Consider the following 21,273-nt stretch of genomic DNA (forward strand, 5'->3'; position numbering starts at 1 on the left):
CAGTTATTCTTCTCCCCTGTCATTGAAGCAGAGAGCTATGCTGTATATGCATTGAAAGTGAAGTATCAGGCATATTTGGTTTGGGGTAGTAACCGCCGTAACAAGCCAGCTACTCCCCTCTTTATGAGTGCAAATCCTTTTTTCCATTACCTCTTGCTGTTGAAGCTTAGAGCGATGTAGGAGTCACAGTAAGCATGTGTATGTTTATTTAGTAAGGGTATTGTGTCAATAGCCATCATTCTGGCGAGTCACCCACTCTTCATTGGTGGCCTCTTGACTTTATGGATCCGCAGTGTTTATCCCACGCCCCTTTGAAGTCTTTCACAGTTCTGGTCTTCACCACTTCCTCCGGAAGGGCATTCCAGGCATCCACCACCCTCTCCGTGAAGAAATACTTCCTGACATTGGTTCTGAATCTTCCTCCCTGGAGCCTCAAATCGTGACCCCTGGTTCTGCTGATTATTTTCCTACGGAAGAGGTTTGTCGTTGTTTTTGGATCATTAAAACCTTTCAAGTATCTGAAAGTCTGTATCATATCACCTCTGCTCCTCCTCTCCTCCAGGGTGTACATATTTAGATTCTTCAATCTCTCCTCGTACGTCATCCTATGAAGATCCTCCACCTTCCTGGTCGCCCTTCTCTGTACCGCTTCCATCTTGTCTTTGTCTTTTTGTAGATACGGTCTCCAGAACTGAACACAGTACTCCAGGTGAGGCCTCACCAAGGACCTGTACAAGGGAATAATCACTTCCCTTTTCTTACTCGATATTCCTCTCTCTATGCAGCCCAGCATTCTTCTGGCTTTTGCTATCGCCTTGTCGCATTGTTTCGCTGTCTTCACATCATTAGACACTATCACCCCAAGGTCCCTCTCCTGCTCCGTGCTCATCAGCCTTTCCCCCCCCATCGAGTACAGTTCATTCGGATTTCCACTCCCCATATGCATGACTTTGCACTTCTTGGCATTGAATCTCAGCTGCCATATCTTCGACCACTCTTCCAGTTTCCTTAGATCCCGTCTCATTCTCTCCACTCCTTCTGGCGTGTCCACTCTGTTGCAGATCTTAGTGTCATCCGCAAAAAGACAAACCTTACCTTCTATCCCGTCTGCAATGTCGCTCACAAAGATATTGAACAGGACCGGTCCCAACACCGATCCTTGCGGCACACCACTTAAAACCGCTCTCTCTTCAGAGAAGGCTCCATTTACCATCACACATTGTTTTCTGTCCGTCAACCAATTTGCAATCCAGGTCACCACATCGGCACTCACTCCCAAGCTTCTCGTTTTATTCACCAGTCTCCTGTGCGGAACCGTATCAAAGCTTTGCTGAAATCCAAGTAGATGACATCTAGTGCTCTTCCTTGATCCAATTCCTTGGTTACCCAGTCAAAAAAGTCAATCAAATTTGTCTGACAGGATCTTCCCCTGGTGAATCCATGCTGCCTCTGGTCCATCAATTCTCCAGACTGTAGAAACGTTGACTAGGCACACTGAATATGCCCAGCATGCCCTATACCATATGTCCATGCGGGGTCCGTCTTCAGTCTCTCTTTTTCCATGGAGCTGTCAACATCACAGTTGGATTGAGCTCTAAAACATTTGTCTTTTTGCCTCAGGGAAAACGTTTTTGCAGTTTTGTGTGGTCTCTTTTCTAAAGTCCATCAAGGGTCCTTCTCAGTGCTTCCTCGAAGTGTCCCCAGTCAGTGTTTTCGGCTTTCAGGTAAGTTTTCTTTCACGATTGGTTCCCCCCCGTGGTGGCAGTGCCTCGGTGCCCATTTCGATAGATGCCCGTGCCATCATTCCATCCTTTTCCCATTTGTTTCACCCCCTTCATGGCCACGTCTGGCTTCCGCAGATGCACCTAGTGCCCGAGGACATGGGGCATCGCATGACATCTGTGGTTGCTGCTTGTGCACCCACAAGATGGACAAACTCTTTGGTTCAAAGAAATCCAAGGCATCAGCATCAGAGGACCTCAGAGCCGCACTGATTGAAACCACGCTGTTGACATTGGCGTTGGTTGCATCAAGGTTAAGGGTGGATAGGTGCGCCAGAGACCAACCATTGTCAATCTCCTCTGGGCTGAGGACATCGGATTTATTGTCCTCAACCTCAGCACCAGGGGAAAACCAGTCTGAGCATCATGGAAAGACAGAGAAACATCTGCACTGGTCAAAATCGATACACGTTGCCGGCACAATGTCCACAAAATTACCCCGTGGTGAGGCGTGCCAAGCCTCCATCAATATCCAGGGTCCACAATGGTTTCCATTGGTCCTGGTGCCAGTCACCGATCCCCCTCTTGGGTCCAAGGAATATCTGGCCACTCCTCCTTCCTCAGAGTCAGTTTTGGCATCGGCAATGTTAGAGGAGCTGGAACGTCAAGTCCAGCTAGCGGTGGACCGGGTGCTGCAGGGCTTCAGTCCCACGGCACTGATGGAACTGGAACTGGTACCACGCATGCTCATACTGCTTCTGGAAAAGCTCAAGGTTCTCATTGGTGCTTTACTATCCCAGCTGGCGTCGGTTCCCGGGATGGCACTGTTCCCTAGCGGGGTACCAAGGCCTCCCCCTATCGATTCAGTGGTCATCGGTTCTGAGGAGGAGGAAGCTTCAAGGCCAGAGGAGATACCGAGGCCAGTAGTCCCCTCTCCAGTTCCATCGGTGCCTGCACTTCTGGACATCGGCCAAGCACCTAGGGCCCCATCCCCTGAGGTATACAGTGAGAATAAGGGTTCCTACAACCCCTGGGGGGATGATTAGACAGAATCCTCTACCGAATACTTGGATGGCTCCCAGCAGACCCTTCTCTTCCAGAAGAGTGGAGGAAGTCACCTTCTAGGACTTGACCTTTGCAGGTTTTGTCAGGGTGATGGCGGAGGACATCCCATTCCAGCTTTTGACTGAAGAAGACGTCAGGCACAAAATGCTTGAGGTTCTTCAGTTCATGGAACCTCCTACATAGATCATGCTGGTCCCAGTACATGAGATCCTTATAGATTTGCTGCTGAGAATTTGGAAACACCCCTTCACAGGGCTTTCCGTGAAGAAGACAGATGGGGTTTACCTCGTCCAAAAGGCTGCTGGATTTGATAAGCATCAGCAGCCCCACCAATTGATGGTAGTCGAAACCACTCTCTGAAGGGCCAAACACTCTCGGACCCACTCCTCAGCACCCCCAGGGAAGGTCCTCAGAGCATTGGACACTCTTGGGAGGAAGATATTCCAAGGCGCCATGCTTATTGCCCGCATTGCTGCCTACCAGCTCCATATGAGCCAATACTCACAGGACATCTGGAAGCAGGTGCAGGAGGTGACTCAGCAGCTGCCTCAACAGTAGCAAGGGTCTCTCATGTCATTGGTGCACAAGAGTTTGAGTGTGAAAAACACGAGGTTCGTTTGACCTACAATGTTTTCGAAATGGCATCGAGGGTCTCTGCAGTGGGAATCAACCCACAGATCTTTGACCAGAGACACATGAATGACTTGCTGATGAGCCGTGTACTGGAAAGAATCTCTTCAGAGATAGAGTGAAGGATGCTGTGGCCCAAATCTGGGATCATCATTAAACCCTTCAATAACCCTCCACCAGCACTCTGGCCCTGTCCTCCTCATCCAGGAGGCTGTCGAGGCAGGGGCCCAGGAAGTCTTTCTTTCGCCAAAGGAAGTACTATCTGCCATCTCCTCGATCCCGTACACACCATCAGAGCTCCTGCAGCCATTTCAGGCAGCAGAGAACTCCCAAGCCCCAGCCAGCTTCTCAGTCAACTCTGGGGACAGGGTTTTGACTGGGCCTTAGGGAGCATAAGCCAGTTGTGTATACCCGGGACGATAGACCCTCCGGTCAGGGGCAGGCTGCGGTCTTTGCAAACCAGATGCCCAGTGTAATCTTGGACCAGTGAGTTTTGTCCAGCGTCCACCGGGGTTACCAATTAAACCTATTGGGTGTCCCGCCAAATTGCCCTCTGTGCCCATTTTGGGGGCTGGTAGTGCATCAGGAGATGCTACAACTGGAACTCTACTCCCTCTCAACAGCCAGAGCAGTCGAGCCCATACCACCAGGGCAAAGAGGGCAGGGATTCTACTCCAGGTACTTCATGATTCCAAATAAAACAGGAGGACTCTGTCCCATCCTAGAGCTGAGGGGCTTGAACAAGTTTCTAAAAAAGGAAAAGTTCAAGATGGTTTCCCTGAGCACCTTGATCCCCCTTTTGCAAAGCCTTCTACTAGGAAGTCCTACAGACTGAAATGGAGGAGGTTTTCCATATGGTGTGAGCAGAAGACCTTAGATATGTTTTCTGCCACACACAAAAACTGCTTGACTACCTTCTATACTTATCAGAGGATGGCTTAAAAACCAACTCCATCAAATTTACCAAAATGAGGATTATCCAATGCAACCATTGTGGAGCCTTTATTTTGAGGGAAATCATCTGGAAACTTAGGGCTTGCTCCATTTGTTCAGAGCTCTCTTCCACGAAAAAGGAGATGACTGAAGCTAAAGCTGAATTGGCGGCCATAAAGAAAGTTTCACCCACTTCACAGTATTCAGTAATTAATTCCATATTACCACAGAAAAAACAAAACTCAAAGAAAAAGAAGTTTACAGTGGGCTCAGGTAGGATAAGTCCTGTGACCCACAGACACCCATTCTACACAATAGTGCAGCCCACATGTCTACACCCCCCCCCCCACCCCCACACACACACACACACACACTTACACAGAGCATTAAGGAACCCAAAAATCAATGGGATTGTTGTGGGCTCTGGTAGAGTAAGACCGATGATGCGGAAACACACACTCTCTCAAGTGACACAAGTTCAAAACACCTCCTCTCTACTACACAATGATGAAGCTCTTGTGGAAGAGATTGAAATGGTATCTGAAAAGAAAGAAGAAACCCAATGCATACAGAAATTCCAAAGTACAATCAATACAATCAATAACCAAAGGAAAAAGCTCATTGTGCTGGGTGACACTGTCATCAGAGGCACTAATTTGGGAATCCTTTTAGAGGGAAACACTACAGTTATAAGCCTCCCAGGATCATTGGCCAGCAGAAATGCTATTCAAATAGTCAAAGTGATCAAAGAAGAAAGCAATGACTCTAAACCTGATATTATCATCCATCTGGGAACCAATTACCTTGCTAGAAACAGCATCCAAGAGGTAGAGATTTCCAGTTTTTAGCGAAGCAGATTAGCCACATGGCGACAACCATTGCCTTTTCAGAAGTGTTACCTGTTCATGGAAAGGGGAAGGAGAGGCTAAGCCATATTAACTTCAATGCATGGCTCAAATCCTGGTGTAAGGAACAAAGTTTTGGATATATTGGGGGCTGGGGCCATGTATGGAACAGTAAAAAGCTCTTTGTCAAAGATGGCTTACATCTGTCTGTGGCAGGAAAAAGGATCCTAAGAGAGAAATTCAAATCCTATGTCATAAGGCATTTAAACTAGATGCCGGGGGTGGTAGAGGAAATTAGAATGTCACCCCCAAATACTAATGCAATGGAAAAGGGTGAAGTGGATAACAAAACTCAACTAAATAAGTCACAAAAGGAGTCCAAGAAAAGCAATAACCTGAACAAGAAAAGCTGGAAAGCTATGAGCACAAATGCTCTTAGTTTGGGCAATAAAATCACAGATCTGCAAGCCCTAATGATGGAGGCAGACTTGGACGTTATTGCTGTCACAGAGACGTGGTTCACGGAATCTCATGACTGGGATACGGCAATACCGGACTATAACTTGTTAAGGAAGGACAGAGAGAACAGGAAAGGAGGAGGAGTGGCTCTTTATGTCAGAAACAATATCCAAGTATCTGAGCTGCAAGGAAGATGGGGCAAAGAAGAAGCACTATGGGCCAACCTAAAAAAAAGATGATGGGGCATCCATTTTTATTGGAGTGGTTTACAGGCCTCCAAATCAAATGGAAGAGCTTGAAAGAGATCTGGTTGAAGACATCCAAAAGATGGGAAAGAAGGGAGAAGTGATCGTTGGAAATTTTAATCTGCCAGATGTAGACTGGAGAATCCCTTCTGCAGAATCTAACAGTAGTAGAGAGATAGTGGATGCCCTACAAGGGTCTCTGTTCAAACAATTTGCAGTGGAACCCACAAGGGAGGGAGCTATACTGTTATGGTTAAGCGGTGTTTGGGTGGATTCCTGTGTACTGAGGCAGATGACCACGCCCACGGGGAGGAGCCCCGTGAGGCGCCGCAGTACTGGGCTAAACGCAGATGCACAAACACAGAGTTCAGAGGTGGCAGTAGTGAGGTAGTCTGGATGTAGCAGTCTCAGGACCCTCGGCAGAGGGGAACCTTTTCACCCCGTTGGTAAAGGGGGATTCCGGTGTGGATTTCCCAGCAAGGCAGTACTGTGGATGAGATAGACTGAGAGTTAGATTATTCACTAGATGGTTGCTGTTGGTATGCAATTCCACCAGGTTGAAGAAATTGGTAGCAGCACCAAGGCAGGGAGAGCAGGCCCTCAAGAAGCGAGTACCTGATCCCTGTAAGGCACCTGATCGCTGTAAGGCCCCTGAGGAGCGGGTACCCAGGTTAGCAATACCCTGAAGGGCAGAGAGAGAGCTTCCAGTGGCAGAACGGAAGCAGCAGAGTAGCTTAGACCAGCCGAAACCAATCCTTTGCTAACTCAACGAGCTAGCAACAAAGTACAGGCTACATACCCGGATGGCGTGACATCAATAGAGGGGAACACTCCCAAGGTTCGCGCCATTGCTGGAACAAAGATGTGGGTGGCATGCGCACGCGCATCCTAGTAGGCCCTTGGGAGGAGCATGGCGGGAGGCAGCACCATAGCCGTTCCGGGGACGCCGGAGAAGTCGACTTGTAGATGCGGCGGCAGCCATTTTCCAAAGGGAAGCGGGAGGAGCCGTGAACAAGGTGAGGCAAATGGGGCGAAGCCGTCTAGCACAGATGGACGCAACATATACTAGATTTAGCTCTCACTAATGGAGGTAATGTCTCTAATGTCCAGGTGGGTGCCCACCTCAGCATCAGTGATCATCAAACGGTATGGTTTAATATCACAAACAGTATACGGAGAAGAAGCATGAAGACCCAAGTTTTGCAGTTCAAAAACACAGACTTTTATGAAATGGGGAAGTACCTGGAGGAAGAACTAGAAGACTGGGAGAACATGAGAGATGTGGAACAACAGTGGACCAAAATAAAAGGAGCAATAACCAAGGAAAGTAATCTATATGTTAGAAAAGTAAAGAAAAGCAAGAGAAAAATGAAACCTATCTGGTACTCAAAGGAGGTGGCTGACAAAACAAAAGCTAAAAGAACAGTGTTCAAGAAATATAAAGGATCCCAAAAGGAGGACCACAATGAAGAATATCTGGTGGAACTGAGGGTGCAAAGAAAGTAATCAAGACTGCAAAAAGTCAAGCAGAAGAAAGGATTGCCAAAGAGGTAAAGCGAGGTGACAAAACATTTTTCAGATACATCAGTGAAAAGAGAAGTTCAAAGTGGTATAGTGAAATTGAAAGGTGAAAAGGATCAATATGTGGAGAGAGACAAAGAAATGGCAGAAATATTAAACGAATACTTCAGTTTGGTGTTCACTAAAGAGGACCCTGGAGAAGGACCTTTGCTAGGTAACAAGAAACTGGAGGGGAGTGGAGTAGATGTAACTCCGTTTACAGAAGAGAATGTATGGGAAGAGCTAGGAAAACTGAAAGTGGACAAAGCCATGGGGCCTGATGAGGTTCATCCCATGATACTGAGGGAGCTCAGAGATGTGCTGGCGGGTCCGCTGTGTGACCTGTTCAATAGATCCCTAGAAATGGAAGTGGGGCCGAGTGATTGGAGAAGAGCACTGTTGGTCCCGCTTCACAAGAGTGGGAGCAGAGAGGAGGCCGGTTAGCCTCACCTCAGTGGTAGGAAAGGTAATGGAGTCACTGCTGAAAAAGAATAGTGAACTATCTACAGTCAGAAGAATTGCTGGACCAGAGGCAGCATGGATTCACCAGGGGAAGGTCCTGTCAGACAAATCTGATTGACCTTTTTGATTGGGTGACTAAGGAATTAGATCGAGGAAGAGCACTCGATGTCATCTACTTGGATTTCAGCAAAGCTTTTGATATGGTCCCGCACAGGAGGCTTGTGAATAAAATGAGAAGCTTAGGAGTGAGTGCCTAGGTGGTGGCCTGGATTGCAAACTGGTTGACTGACAGAAGACACTGTGTGATGGTAAATGGAACTTACTCTGAAGAGAGAACGGTGTTAAGTGGAGTGCCGCAAGGATCGGTGTTGGGACCGGTCCTGTTCAATATCTTTGTGAGCAACGTTGCGGACAGGATAGAAGGTAAGGTTTGTCTTTTTGCAAATGATACTAAGATCTACAACTGAGTGGACATGCCAGAAGGAGCGGAGAGAATGAGATGGGATTTAAGGAAGCTGGAAGAGTGATCGAAGAAATGGCAGCTGAGATTCAATGCCAAGAACAGAATCATACATATGGGGTGTGGAAATCCGAAAGAACTGTATTTGATTGCGGGTGAAGGGCTGATGTGCACGAAGCAGGAGAGAGACCTTGGGGTGATAGTGTCTAATGATCTAAAGTCGGCGAAACAATGTGACAAGGCGATAGCTAAAGCCAGAAGAATGCTGGGCTGCATATGGAGAGGAATATCTAGTAAGAGAAAGGAAATGATGATCCCCTTGTTCAGGGCCTTGGTGAGGCCTCACCTGGAGTACTGTGTTCAGTTCTGGAGACCGTATCTCCAAAAGGACAGGGACAGGATGGAGGCGGTCCAGAGAAAGGTGACCAAAAAAGTGGATGGTCTTCATAAAATGACTTATGAGGAGAGATTGAAGAACCTAAATATGTATACCCTGAAGGAGAGGAGGAACAGGGATGATATGATACAGACTTTCAGATACTTGAAAGGTTTTAATGATCCATGGTCAACAACAAACCTTTTCAGTTGGAAAAAAAATCAGTAGAACTAGGGGCCACGACTTGAAGCTCCAGGTAGGAAGACTCAGAACCAATGTCAGGAAGTATTTCTTCACGGAGAGGGTGGTGGATGCCTGGAATGCCCTTTCGGAGGAAGTGGTGAAGACTAAAACTGTGAAGGATTTCAAAGGGGCATGGGATAAACACTGTGGGTCCATAAAGGCTAGAGGATGGGAAAGAAGTGAAGAGCCATGGGGGTGGATTACTGGAGTGAAGGCTACTACATGGTGATTACTACCCTTACTCAATAAGCCTTCACAAGGTTAATGCAACTCCAACATTGCTCTCTGCTTCTACAGCAAGAAGGAATGTGGAATAGAGGATTTGCATTCAGACAACATCCAACAAGGACTGAACTTCACAATCTGGATAAACAAATAAGCATAGGGGTAGCTTGCTTATTACGGCGGTTACTACCCTAAACCAATTAAGCATGATACATCACATTGAATGCATATACAGCATTGCTCTCTGCTTCAACGGCAGGGGAAAATGTGGAAAACAGGATTTACATTCAGACAATATCCAACAAGGCAATGATCTGTGCAGTCTGGGTAAACAAGCATCAGGGTAATTTGCTTAATGCAGAGGTTACTACCCTTAACCATTAAGCCTTATGCTCACCTTTGATGCAACTCCAACATTACTATCTGCATTAATGGCAGGGGATGGCAGGAAACTTGAATCAAACAATTACCAACAAGGGCCCTGAGATTAGTGGTTGGTGAAACAGATACGTATGGGAAATAAGTGTGGGAGCTTGCTGGGCAGACTGGATGAACCAATTGGTCTTTTTCTGCCATCATTTCTATGTTTCTATGTTTCCTCAGAGTTCATCTTAGTGCAATTGGCAAATACCACCACGGTGTAGATAGTATGCCCATCTCTGTACAGCCTATGGTTGTACGGTTCATACAGGCCTGCTTCAGTTGAAGCTTCCCTCAAGGCCTCCCACTGTGTCTTGGGCCCTCAACATGGTGCTAGCTCAGCTGATGAAAGCTCATTTTGAGCTGCTGCACACCTGTGACTTAAAATAGCTGTCCTGGAAGGTCTTTTTTTTTGGTGACGGTCACTTCAGCACACAAGGTCAGTGAGCTCCAGGCCTCAGTGACTTGCTCACCTTATACTAAGTTCTATCATGACAGGGTGGTCTTGCATACACACCTTAAGTTCCTGCCTAAGATGGTGATTGATTCCCATCTTAACTAGTCAATCATCCTGCGGATTTTCTTTCCCAGGCCGCATTTGCACCAAGGCATATGAACACTGCGTGGTTTGGACTAAAAGCAAGCCTTAGTCCTCTGCCTGGAGCAGACAGAAGCCCATAGACGGTACAACCAACTTTTTATTTCTTTTGTTAATAATATTTTGGGCATTGCCACTGCCAAACAGACAATATCCAATTGGCTAGCAGATTGCATTTCCTTCTGCTATGCCCAGATGGAACTACATCTTGGAGTACTCATGTCAAGGCTCATTCTCTCAGAGCCATGGCAGCGTCAGTGGCCAACTTGTGAGCAGTTCCCATGGAGGAGATCTGCTAAGATGTGACGTGGAGTTCTCTCCACACATTGACATCACATTACTGTCTAGATAGGAATGGCGGACACGACAGAAGGTTTGGCAAGTCAGTCCTCTGGAATCTATTTGAGGTGTAGAACCCAGCTCTTCCAACCTAGCAGCAGTTGTTTGGGTTCAGACTGTCTCCCCCTCTTTCCAACAGCACCAATGTTGTGCCCATTGGCACCTGGTTCGGTGTCTGTTGGTTTCCTTTTTGTGTTGGGAAGCAGCCTGTAGCTAGGATTCACTCATGTGTGAGGACTTCCATCCTGCTTGTCCTTGGAGAGAGCAGAGTTGCTTACCTGAAACAGGTATTCTCCCAGGAAAGCAGGATATTAGTCCTCACAAAACCTGCCCAACTCTCCATGGAGTTGGGTTTCTCTTATTTTTTAATTTTTTATCATAATTCTATATTATGAGACTGAAGAGGGACCCCCACAAGGACAAGTGGTATGGGGCATGCTGGGCATGCTCAATGTGCCTAGTCAAGTTTCTAGAAACTTTGACATGTTTTCCGCATTGGACTCCATCTGATGATGTCTCCTATGTGTGAGGACTAACATCCTGCTGTCCTCTGAGAACACCTGTTACAGGTAAGCAACTCTGCTTTTTTAAATATATATCTTCCCTACAGTTAAGACTGCATGATAAATGAAAAGGAAAAACCTCCAACAGCCCATACAAAATCACATTGTTTTTCATTGATTTATAAGAGGACAATAGTTCCCAAAATTGGAAAAAACCTTTTCAACTATAACGTTCAAGCCACTTTCAAAACAAAAGATTTCTTCTTACAAGACATTTTTAAAACATTGTAGATTATTTTTATAAGGTACAAATTTACAATACTTGCTGTAAAAAAAATGAACTTTTTTCTGACAGTCGTAAAGTGGTAAAGATTATTATAAGGCACAAAATCACAGTACCTATCTGTAAAAAAACTGAACTGATATGGCCACATTTCACTCTTATAAGCTTCCTCAGAGTCAAAGTATGTATTCTTGCAATTCACAGTAACTGCTCATGTCAAACAACGGCATCTTCAGCACTGCTCATATCTTGGCAGCCATCTTGATTTAGAAACCGGAAAAGGCATTCCTATTTGTAAAGACAAAAAGTGCTCATTAGCTTACCTAATCAGCAACTGCAAAGATCACCACATAATGTAGACATAATCATTTAAATTCCAAACACTGTTTAGATTTTCAACATCATTTATAAAAGTACTGTAATAGAGAAAGTCCAATCATTATTCTCAAAAACAAGACCTATCTCATAGAAGGAGATTCAATTTCACAGCATTATTCAAGCCTTCCAGTTGCAGATCCTGTGGGCGATATATCCAGTATTGTTCTCATTGTACCAGCTGATGATCCCGATCCCCATCATGGGGATTTAGAGCAACCAAATCAATTCAGAACATTGTAGTTGAGAAAATGTATGTTGGTATGACAGTTGGTGCTGTAAATCAGAGCCTCTAAATGCTGATTCTGCAAACAACTCTTATTTTCTGATAGGGAACTTTGTTTACAGGAGATCTTCCCGACATAGTAGAACTTATTACATGGGCATACCAGAATATATATACCACAAACATGGAGTCACAGGTAGAATAATGATTAAGCCTAATTTCAAACCCAGAATTCAAATCCTTAAAGCAAATCATCTTCCTCATAGAGCAGAAAATATAGTGTCCATATTTAAAATAGCCAGGACTTTTTTCCACCACTAATATATTTCATTTAATTTAAGAACAAACTTTTAATATTCTGCACTCTTACCAACAAGCCGATACAGTAAAGTGCGGCCCAGTTACCCTGCTTCTAACCCGCTTTCTATTCACAATTTGGCCACGTTAGCCCAACTCGCGATTCACTATCCCTTTTAACCCATCCTTACTGCTTCTTTAAATCAACGGGTACCCCTTTCCGCCCGCGGCATGTATATGAGATGTAAACGATCGGATTAGCTATTCCCCCCCCCCCCCCCCCATTCAGTAACGCGCGCCCCGACTATCGCCTTTTTAACCTGCAGTTTAGCCACGCGTTTAACCTGCTAATTTACCGCCTACCCCTACCCCTGCGTTAGAGGCAGGGGTAAGGTTAGACGGCAAACTTTCCCCCAAAAGAAAACCTAAAATCCCCTCCTCCCGAAGCGACTCGACATGTAAAATATGTGAATAAGTGTAACCAACTTACTTTTTGTTTCTTTTTCAGCCCTTTCAGCCTTCTCTGCCGTCCTCCGGAGGGGGCAGCCGGTGTATGTGACGCACGCCCGTCCATGTGCTTTCGCTGGCTTGAGCGCCCGTGCACTACGGGCGTGCGTTCATCCATCTTCGCCGGCGGGGGCCGCTGGAAGCCGCTTTCGCCGCCGGCTGCCCCCTCCGGAGGACGGCCGAAAAGGCTGAAAGGGCTGAAAAAGAAACAAAAAGTAAGTTGGTTACACTTATTCACATATTTTACATGTCGAGTCGCTTCGGGAGAAGGGGTTTTTAGGTTTTACATATTTTACATGTCGAGTCGCTTTGGGAGGAGGGGATTTTAGGTTTTTAGGTTTTCTTTGGTTAAAGTTGGGATCCACTTCCTGGTGCCTGTCATTTCAAATGTCATTTGAAATGACAGGAACCAGTGCACCCAGGATACTGTATAGGTGCTGTATAAAGCGCCTATACAGTTCTTCCTATCGCTCCTTACTGTATCGGCCTGCAAGTAAGTTGTTCAAGGCAGATTACAACATTAGAAAGGTACAATATAAACTAAAACAATAAAAAAAATTTCCTTACATCAAAACCATAACACTTTAAAATCAGCATAACTAAAATAATACAATTCAACACTTAAAAGCTTCCCTAAACAAATAAGATTTAATACTTTCCTAAAACTTTTATAATCACTTAACAAACACATTTTCAAAGAGCTATTTTTCCACAGTGTTGGTCTATACAAGAGAAGGCTCATTTCAAGGTGTGCTGCAAGCATACCTCATTAACACTCTGAGACATCAAAACCTGTTGAGATTCAGAACACAAAGACCTTCAAGAGTGATATGTCTACTAATTGCTTCAAATAAAAGGACTCTTACCATAAATCACCCCATGAAATAAAGATAAGATCTTAAAACATATCCAAACCTCCGAAACATAGCAGAGACTAAAATGTCTGTAACATTAGGGCTCCTAGTATATGCAAAGCAAATAGGTACTTGAATACAGATGTGTAAGAACAAAATCTAACAATGTGCAAAGGTTTGGATACCCTTCCAGTTGTTTCATTACTATTATTTTTAAAACATTTGCTAATAAGGCCCAAAACATTGATTGACTCATTAGGCCTTCAATTAGTCAACTGAAGACAATTTCACAGTTTAACAAATACTCATGATTCTGATTGTTCTGTCTACTTTCAACAACCATGGACTTCTCTGAGGAGCTGTCTGATCATTTGAAAATAAAGATAATTCACTCTTACAAAGCAAGGGAAAACTATAAAAAAGCTCTCTAAATCCTTTTAGGTAGTCATTTTAACTCTCAGAAACATTGTCAAGAAATGGAAATTGCATGGAACTATTGAGGTCAGAACAAGATCTGGAAGACTAAGAAAACCTCTGTCAGATCAGCAAAACAAAACTCACAAATCACTGCAAACGACCTGCTAAAAGGTTTAGCTGCCATGGGAGTAGTTGTCCACAGTACAGCATTACATACATCATAATGATCTGCATTGGAGAGTTGTCAGAAATTTTCTACAACTTTATCATAAAAGTCATTGTCTAAAAGTATGCAAAATAAAAACCTTGACAAACATGAATCTTTTTGGAACAATGTGCTTTGGACTAACTTAATTAAAATCATTGAACTATTTGGCCACACCCACACAAGATACATTTAGCGGTAAAAAGGGTAAATAATTTGAAGTAAAGAACATCTTGACAATCGTTAAGCATGGGAGTGGATCTTTTATGTTTTGGTGCTGTGTGCCTCATAATAAGCACTCCCAATATAAATAACTTCATTATATTATATATAATAATTGGTTAAACTTGTCCATCTTTTTTGTAAATTTTTGTTTTTAACTCTTTGTTATAATCCCAAAAAAATGGTCCGACACACACCATGTTTCGAGGTATCTTTGCAACAGGAAGTTTTATAAATTTTTCAAATGGATAGCATCTAACTGGCTCCAGATTTTCAGGACAGGTTGATCCAGTCCTGGCTGTACCCCATTGCATCCTGAAACTTATTCTGATGTTCCTATTTTATTCCCTAAGAAAAACAAGACAATAAGTACCTGCATGCAGGGGAGTAAAACCAGGACTGAATCAACCTGTCCTGAAAATCTGGAGCCATTTGGCAACGCTTTCTTCACCGTCCCTTTAAGTTTGAGTGCCAAGTTCAACTAGATTTCAACATATCCTAGAAGTTAAAGTTCAAAAGTCAGTGAAGAAGCTGAAGCTGAAAAGACTGATATCTCAGCAAGGCAAGGATCTGAAATATATCTCAAAATCAACCATGAAATACTTACAGGAAAGAAAGATGAGGGTTTTAGAATGGTCCTCACAGTTTCCAGACTTGAATATTATTGAAAATCCATGGGGAGATCCCAAACATGCAGTGCATGTAAAGAGAACACAAAAATGTCTGAGCTAAAAGAATTCCCCAAAGAAAAGTGGGAAAAATTCCAAAAACAGGAGTAGTAAGTCTTAACTGGCCACAGGGAATGTATGGAAGCTGTTATTTTTGCTAAAAGAGGTGTTACAAAGTACTGATTGAAAGGGTGCACAAACTTTGCATGTGCTATATTCACTTTTTTTTTTCTTTTTTTAAGTCTGTAAAAACTTCAAATAGCAATCATGCATTAAAATTTGCAGAAAGATGTTTAACTTCATACCCTGTAGAAGCTGTATCTGCTCATGTTCACTTAGAGATTTATTGAAACATACAATTTGACCAGGGTGCTTAAACTTTTGCACTCAACTGTATAAAGAAGTCATGTGATATGTTCTTCAACCTTCATGTGAACTTTGAATATTGTGGTGGAGAAACTGTGCATGAGCCATGTGCCCCTTTCTCTCTGTCTTTGGAGACTTCTGACTTTCTTAATTCTTGTTTTCAAAGAACATTTCTGAAAGCTCTCATTCATTTTAACTGCCCTCTTCACCTCCCCCTCCACTCAACCTCCATCCCCATTTGCTTTATTAAAAGGGAAGGGAGGGTGCCAGGCAGAACAGAGAAAAGGATTTTGTCCTTTTTATAAGTTGTTGTTTGGTTTTTTTGTTGTTGTTTGTTTTTAACGCTTCACACTTTTTATTGACTAGCGGCTGTCTGTTTTTCAGCTCTCTAGAAGAGTGATGGGATCAGAATGAGCTTGGCTGTGTTCTGGGGGTATATTGCTGCTTTACGTGGCTTCCTTCCTCCCTTCTCAATCTAAATACACTTCCAAGGAAGTGATGTGGTAGAGCAGACTGGAGCAGGACTTGTGCTGTGCATCCTGCAGAGCGAGGAGGGAGTTTCAGCACCATCATTGTTTACCTATTTTTTTCCAGTAACTTTTAAATGTTAATCCGTTCATGGCTTACAAAGTTATGTGCACTGTTTTCCAGATTGTGGAGAGGCTGACAAGGTTTCCAATCTGTTAGAATTAACAGGACTAGTTAATATCTGATAGCACTGTAATCTATACTTCTCTGTCAAAAAAATTCAATTTCTTGCTTATTTTTATTGTGGTCAGTATTAGGGATGTGAATCATTTTTTGACGATTTAAAATATCGTCCGATATATTTTAAATCGTCAAAAATCGTTAGAGGTGATATATAATAGGAATTCCCCCGATTTATCGTCAAAAATCGTAAATAAGGGGGAGGGGAAGGGGGAGGGCGGAAAAACCGGCACACTAAAACAACCCTAAAACCAACCCCGACCCTTTAAAATAAATCCCCCACCCTCCCGAACCCCCCCAAAATGCCTTAAATTACCTGGGGTCCAGAGGGGGGGGGGGGGTCCCGGTGTGATCTTTTACTCTCGGGCCTCTGGTGCATTGTAGAAATGGCGCCGGCGCTACCTTTGCCCTGTCATATGACAGGGCAAAGGTAGCGCCGGCGCCATTTTGCTTCCTGTCCCCCGACGTCACGAGCATAGGAGATCGCTCCCGGACCCCCGCTGGACCCCCAGGGACTTTTGGCCAGCTTGGGGGGGCCTCCTGACCCCCACAAGACTTGCCAAAAGTCCAGCGGGGGTCCGGAACGACCTCCTGCAGTCGAATCGTGTTGCCATACGGCCGGCGCCATTTTGCACAAAATGGCGCCGGTCGTACGGCAACACGATTCGACTGCAGGAGGCGCTACCTTTGCCCTGTCATATGACAGGGCAAAGGTAGCGCCGGCGCCATTTCTACAATGCACCGGAGGCCTGAGAGTAAAAGATCACACCGGGACCCCCCCCCCCTGGACCCCAGGTAATTTAAGGCATTTTGGGGGGGTGAGGGAGGGTGAGGGATTTATTTTAAAGGGTCGGGGTGGGTTTTAGGGTTGTTTTAGTGTGCCGGTTTTCCCGGCACACTAAAACACGATTTAAACGATATTTACAAACCTAAAACCGCAACGATCCGATTCCCTCCCCCCCCCCAGCCAAAATCGATCGTTAAGACGATCGATGACACGATTCACATCTCTAGTCAGTATTCAGTGGGCCAATGAGTAGGAATATTACCCAAGTAACCTTACCTGGATATTTAGTAGAACATAGCTGTATAAATGTTTTGCTGAATATATCCAGTTAATGTTAGGCAGGTAACTTTAGGACAGCTATTTATCTTAACAGATTTATCTTGCTAACTTGCTAACCGATATTTTTTGGCGCAAAAAAGTATCGAGACGCCAGCTTAAGCTTATTTATGCAAGTGCTACTACCATAAGCAGCAATAATGAACTTCCTGAGAAGATACTGCAGCTTCCAAGATCTTCCATTAACCCCCTGACGCAGACTACAAACACGGTCTCATGTCAGATGTTGCACTGGAGGTGGACCCATGGCCTGGTGCAGGATTGGTACGGCCCTCTGGTCGGACCCAGAGAGCACCTGCCACCAGGAGGCGGAGCACAGGAGGAGACAGAGGCTAGCTGGAGCTTCATCAATAGCACCCCGGGGTTTCCGCAGGTTGAGCCCTTGAGTGCCCGGGTCGCCTGGTCTTAGGTGGGCCTCGCAGAGTCTCTTAGAGAGGAAGCACAGGGGAGTGCCCACCACGAACAAGGAGTGCGGTCAATGTCCAAGCAAGTAGGTTCAGGAATCACAGGAGGCCAGAAGAGTGTCCGAGTGGATAGCAAGGATCAAGGCCAGAGTATCAGTCCAGAATGGTCAGCCGAAGAAGGGGTCAGTACCAGTAGTTAGTCCAGGCATAGTCAGGTCAGGCAGAGGTCAAGTTCCAGGCAGTGGTCAGATGTGGTCAGTTCCAGGCAGCAGTCAGACGAGGTCAGTGGACAGGCAGAGGTCAGTTCCAGGCAGCGGTCAGACGTGGTCAAGAACAAGCAAAGGTCAGTACCATGAGATCAGTCTGAAGGGTACTACCAGAGGAGACACTGGAACAGGCAAACAAACTACACCGGAATGTATGACCCGATTGCCAAGGCGAAGAACAGGAAGCAGGGCCTCGCCTTAATTATCCAACTTATGTGACATCATCAGGAGGTGCCCCTGCAGGTTTTCCCACCATTGGCCCTTTAAAGGGCTGCAAGTCGGCCGCGCACGTGCCTAGGGGCGGGGCCAAGGACACCGACGACACAGAGCCCCGACAGGAGCTCCGCTGTGAGGCTTGCACGGGAGACTGCGAGCGGAGGAGCCGGGGACGCCGCAAACTGGCTGCGGCTGTGGAGGAGGAATGCCCTGAGCTAGTGGACGGGATAGCGAGGTGAGTAGGGCCGGCCGCGGAGCGGACACGGCCGGGATGCGCAACATCAGGGTTGCTAACTTTGCCTAGTGCAGGGCAGATGAAGTTGAGACATACTCTGATAAGTCTATTTTTATTTGTATTGAAAAACTTAACAAAAATTGAACTATATTCCTGTGACCTATCAATGATTATTGATAAGGCAGTGAAGGCCAATCCAGCAGAGAGTGCCTAGTTTGACATGTGACCTAGTATACCATGTGACCAATGCACTATGTATGCATTGGTCACATGGTATAAGTTGAACTCATAAGAGTTTTTCGGATGATTTAATAAGTATTTGTTTCCCTCTTATTTTTTTTGACACGTCTACGCATTTGGATTGTCTTGCTAACTTTAGCCCAGGTAGTGCTGAACATCAGCGCTCACTGGCTAAATTGTAGCCCCGCCCCAGAGGAACATCCTCCATCACTAGCTCCTCTTTTTTTTTTTTCTGACCCAGCAATTTCCTCCTATTCCTTTTACTTCCAGCTCAATCAAAATCAGGGTTGGAATATTGTGCCATGAGCCTTTATTCACAGCTACCTGGGGATTCCCCCCCCCCCCCCCAATTCTAAATCTCTTCCTAACTTAATTTTAGTCCATTCATTTAATTGACTGTCCTGAACTGGGAGCCACGCACCAGGAGTCTTTTTGGAACCCAGGAGACCTGAATCCAGCTACCAGGTGCCACCCATAAGCAGTGATTATACCTAAAACAATACTGAGATGGAATCTGGTAGGTAGAATAAAAATTCCTAGTATAAATGTTGAGTAGTATCAGAAGTCTATAGATTTGAATTCAGGCATGAATAGCCTTATGTCACTTAGTGGCCTTTAAGCTTGGATGTTCACCAAAGCCTACCAAAACACCCAGTGACTCTGTTACAACTTCCATCCCTACCGGCCCACATAAATATGCAGAACCAATCCAATGCACGTAATTTAACCTGTACAGTTTAACAGCTACCTATGATTATAACGACTACGATAACAATGTTAACAACTACCTATGATTATAACGACTACGATAACAATGTTAACAAGCACGTGAATTTCTGAACACTCTGTTAAACATTGATACGTTGTAAACCGTTGTGATGGCGAAACCGAACGACGATATATAAAACTCGATAAATAAATAAACAAATAAAATAAGCTGAATCATTTAAGCAACCCAAGGATGCCGGACACCTAATTCCATCATCAGAGCCACTAAGCCTACTTCTGCTATCCTCCTGCTACCATCGAGGAACTTGCCTTACTGCTGCTGCTGCAATCTGCAACTCGGAGAAACTGTTCCTGTGCTCAACCCGGGTTTCCTGATAACGCTGCTCCCTGAGTGACACCATAGGAGGGTATCAATTTAAGTGACCCGAGGACACCGGATGCTTAATTCCATCACTGGAGCCGCTGAGTCTACCTCTGTTATCCCCTGATATCATCGAGGAACTTGCCTTACTGCTGATGTTGCCATCTGTGGCTCAGAGAATCTGTTCCTGTGCTCAATCCAGGTTTCCTGCTAACTCTACTCCCTAAGTCAGTGGTTCTCAACCCTGTCCTGGGGACCCCCCCAGCCAGTCGGGTTTTCAGGATATCCACAATGAAAATGCATGAGAGAAAATTTGCATGTTTTGGAGGCAGTGTATGCAAATTTTCTCTCATGCATATTCATTGTGGATATCCTGAAAACCCGACTGGCTGGGGGGGTCCCCAGGACAGGGTTGAGAACCACTGCCCTAAGTGATGCTGTAGGAGGGCACTGAGATGTAAGCAACCTGAGGAAACTGGAGGTGCCCTGCATTGTAGCAGCGCCTTGAAGGAGCACCTTGAAGGAGCTTAACACACCTATTGCACCCAGATATCTGCATTCAATGAGGCATAATTTGGTTTCTAATATGGCTTCTGAATCTCAGCTTGCTGTGATCCCTATAGTTATGGGCCATGGCAGATATGGTCCTGATGTACTTTGTTGTCAGTTGAGGCCAATGTCATCAAGGTCAGATCTTGTTAATATTTCTGTTCAGCCCACTAGATTATTAGTATTATCCTCAGCATTGTTGTTATTATATTCCTTAGAGCTCAATCTATAGCAAAGAAAACAACTGTAATTCATGATATTTTACTATATCAGCAGCCGGATTGTTTTTTTCTTACTGAAACCAGATAAGATGCAGTGCTGTTAAATCATTGCTGTCCACCAGGTTATGGCTTTATATCTCAACTTAGATTCATGCATAAAAATGACCTACTTGCTATATTCAATTAATCATTGCATTTTTTAAGTTTCCATTATGCCTCCCTACATTATACAAAATGTTGCTTCTGGTTTCAAAGAAAATGAATTTCTGACTTGTTTATTGCCCCGCTCACCCCACCCCCCGGGCTATTATCCCTTACTTGTACTGAAATTGTTCTGGATCAGACAGACATCTGAGTTTGTCATCCAGGCAGATAAACTTTCTTTCCAATCAGTCCTCAAGACAAAGATTCTTTAAGTTTGAAATTATTTATTGTACAGATAGATTCTACTTACAATTGTTGCATCTCAAACGTAAGCTCCAAGGCAAAGATCTTTGGTAATTGGAGACAGGATAGCAGGAGGGAGAAGAAGGTCTCTTGAGTTGCAGGAGTTAGTTTATGGTGGAGGTAGGGAGCTTGAGGGATATGAAACTGATTTAGTGTTCAGAAGAAGGCAGTAAAAAAGAAGGTAAAAACTTGATCATTTCAGGGAGTTTTACAGAGTGGTCCTGACTCTGAATGGGCAAGATTGGGCTCTCGTCGAGAGCTGCTAAGGGA

General features: G+C 44.8%; 1 protein-coding gene across 3 annotated transcripts in view; it reads left to right on the forward strand.

Moving 5' to 3' along the window:
• THRB (thyroid hormone receptor beta) overlaps positions 1-21,273 on the forward strand; it is a 462,866-nt gene that overhangs the window by 353,810 nt on the left and 87,783 nt on the right. The window lies entirely within an intron of this gene.

Source organism: Rhinatrema bivittatum, chromosome 2 (assembly GCF_901001135.1).
Source record: "Rhinatrema bivittatum chromosome 2, aRhiBiv1.1, whole genome shotgun sequence".
NCBI classification, from domain to species: domain Eukaryota; kingdom Metazoa; phylum Chordata; class Amphibia; order Gymnophiona; family Rhinatrematidae; genus Rhinatrema; species Rhinatrema bivittatum.